Raw genomic sequence first — 3,284 nt, 5'->3', positions numbered from 1 at the left:
TGAGCCAAGATCAGTCGAAAAATGTCGACAAAGGAATGATTGGCCAAAATGGAAAGAAGCCATGAAGGCTGAATTAGACTCACTTGCAAAACGTGAAGTCTTTGGACCTGTAGTCCGTACACCTGAAAATGTAAAACCTATTGGATACCGATGGGTATTTGTGAGAAAATGAAATGAGAAAAATGAAGTTGTGCGCTACAAAGCCCGACTTGTGGCACAAAGTTTTTCACAAAGGCCCGGTATAGATTATGAAGAAACGTATTCCCCTGTAGTGGATGCGATAACATTGCGTTATTTGGTCAGTTTATCTGCATATCATAAACTGCATATACATTTAATGGATGTGGTAACAGCCTATTTATATGGCTCTTTAGATCGGGATATCTATATGAAAGTCCCTGAAGGACTAAAGATATCTAAACCATCCAATGAATATTCGCAAGGGTTATACTCAGTCAAATTGCAAAGATCTTTATATGGTTTGAAGCAATCTGGACGAATGTGGTATAATCGTCTTATTGAGTATCTGGCCAAAAACGGATTTAAGAATGATGATATCTGTCCATGCGTTTTCATAAAGAAATCTGCATCTGGGTTCATTATAATTGCTGTGTACGTTGATGATTTAAATATCATTGGAACTCTTTAAGAGATTCCAACAATTATAAAAACTCTAAAAGAAGAGTTTGAGATGAAAGATCTTGAAAAGACTAAATTTTGTCTCGGCCTGCAGATCAAGCATACAAAAAATGGTATCTTTATTCATCAAACAACATACACAGATAAGATCCTGAAAAGATTTTATATGGATAAGTCACATCCATTAAGTACCCCAATGATCATAAGATCTTTGGATTTGAAAAAGGATCAATTCCGTCCTAAAGAAGAGAATGAAGATATCCTTGGTCCTGAAGTACTATATCTTAGTGCTATTGGAGCGCTAATGTATCTTGCTAATAATACACGACCTGATATATCATTTGCTGTGAATTTACCAGCAAGATATAGTTCCTCTCCAACCAGAAGACATTGGAGTGGAATCAAACAGATCTTTCGATATCTTCATGGAACGGTTGATATGGGATTGTTTTATCCCTATGGATCCAAGTCACAACTAGTTGGCTATACAGATGTCGGATACTTGTCTGATCCACATAAAGGGAGATCTCAAATAGGGTACTTGTTCACATATGGTGGTACAGCTATATCATGGAGGTCCACGAAACAGACGATAGCAGCAACCTTCTCTAATCATGCTGAAATACTGGCGATTTATGAAGCTAGTCGCGAGTGTTTTTGGCTGAGGAGTCTGATTCAATATATTTTGTCATCATGTGGACTGATTGATCATAAGATAACTCCAACTGTCCTATTTGAAAATAATACAGCATGTATTGCTCAACTTAAGGGTGGATACATCAAAGGTGATAGAACAAAGCATATTTCTCCCAAATTCTTCTTCACTCATGATCTTCAAAATCAAGGGACAATTGATGTCCAACAGATCCGTTCAAGTGACAATCTGGCAGATTTATTCACAAAGTCACTCCCAAAATCCTCCTTTGAAAGATTGGTACATGAGATTGGGATGTGCCGATTTCGAGACATTAAATGATGTCGACAAGAGGGGGAGACTGTACTCTTTTTTCCTTGGTCAGGTTTTTTTTTCCCATTGGGTTTTTCTTGACAAGGTTTTTAATGAGGCAGTCTCCATCACAAAGGATATTGTACTCTTTTTCCTTCACTAAGGTTTTTCCCACAGGATTTTCCTTTAGTAAGGTTTTAATGAGGCAATAATCCTAAATGGGCATCCAATGGGGAGTGTTGTGATAAGAATGGGACGTGGATGTCCATTCCCATGTGAAACTTACTTTCTCAAGAAGGAATAATATTAAATGAACGTTGAAATTATATCCCCCATTCATGTATAAATAGAGGCCTTTGCTTCTAAGAAAAATACAACCAATAATAACAACGTTCTCTCTCTCTTTTATATTTTCTCTCCTTATAAATATTTTAAGTACTCCTCTCTTTTAATTTTTATATATAATATTAATAAATATATTAATCATCTCTATTATATTGAGATAGTAATTCTAGTGAATACTGTTATTTAATTATACTTCCTTATTTTATATTTATTATTTATTTATTTATTTATTTTACAACACATTATTAGCACGAGATTCTGATCAAATTTTACGAAAATTCAGGTAATAAATTTTCATTATGTTGAAATACTCTCATCTTGAATTTAATGCTCTTGAAACAACTATTTATCATAGATACTAGATGCTGAAATCCATCTTGATTCAATGGATCTTGGAGATACCATTAAGGTTGAAAATAATTATCCTAGAAGGATAAAGCCAAAGTCATGATCCTCCTTCGTCGTCATCTTGACGAAGGATTGAAAAATGAATATAATTCAACAATGTTTCGAATCACCTCACGATTGAAATTATGTGGGAAAAAAGATAAATAATAATGATATGTTTTAATGAGGCAGTCTCCATCACAAAGGATATTGTACTCTTTTTCCTTCACTAAGGTTTTTCCCACAGGATTTTCCTTTAGTAAGGTTTTAATGAGGCAATAATCCTAAATGGGCATCCAATGGGGAGTGTTGTGATAAGAATGGGACGTGGATGTCCATTCCCATGTGAAACTTACTTTCTCAAGAAGGAATAATATTAAATGAACGTTGAAATTATATCCTCCCATTCATGTATAAATAGAGGCCTTTGTTTCTAAGAAAAATATAATCAACAATAACAACGTTCTCTCTCTTATATTCTCTCTCCTTACAAGTATTTTAAGCACTCCTCTCTCTTACTTTTTATATATAATATTAGTAAATATATTAATCATCTCTGTTATATTGAGATAGTAATTCTAGTAAATATTACTACTTGGATTATCTAATTATATTTTCATATTTTATTTGTTACTTCTTCCTTATTTATTTAGTTATTTTATAACATATCTAACGCTATTAGTAGTGAAATAATTACATTAGTTGAAGTCTTATAATACATTAAGACAACGTATAATAACTGATTTGAAATTGATTCTTGTCACATTTTTATATAATTATTTCCGAACACACGATCATTATAAATAGAATACAATACAAATTGAATCAAACCAAATCTCATTTTCAATTGTTTCAATGGTCATATAGAATACGCCAATATAGATTGGATTACTACGAATTTTGGAACCCAAAATAATAATAATAATAATAATAATAATAATAATAATAATAATAATAATAATAATAA

This window comes from Arachis ipaensis, chromosome B09 (assembly GCF_000816755.2).
Source record: "Arachis ipaensis cultivar K30076 chromosome B09, Araip1.1, whole genome shotgun sequence".
NCBI classification, from domain to species: Eukaryota; Viridiplantae; Streptophyta; class Magnoliopsida; order Fabales; family Fabaceae; genus Arachis; species Arachis ipaensis.
This window is presented reverse-complemented; position numbering follows the sequence as displayed.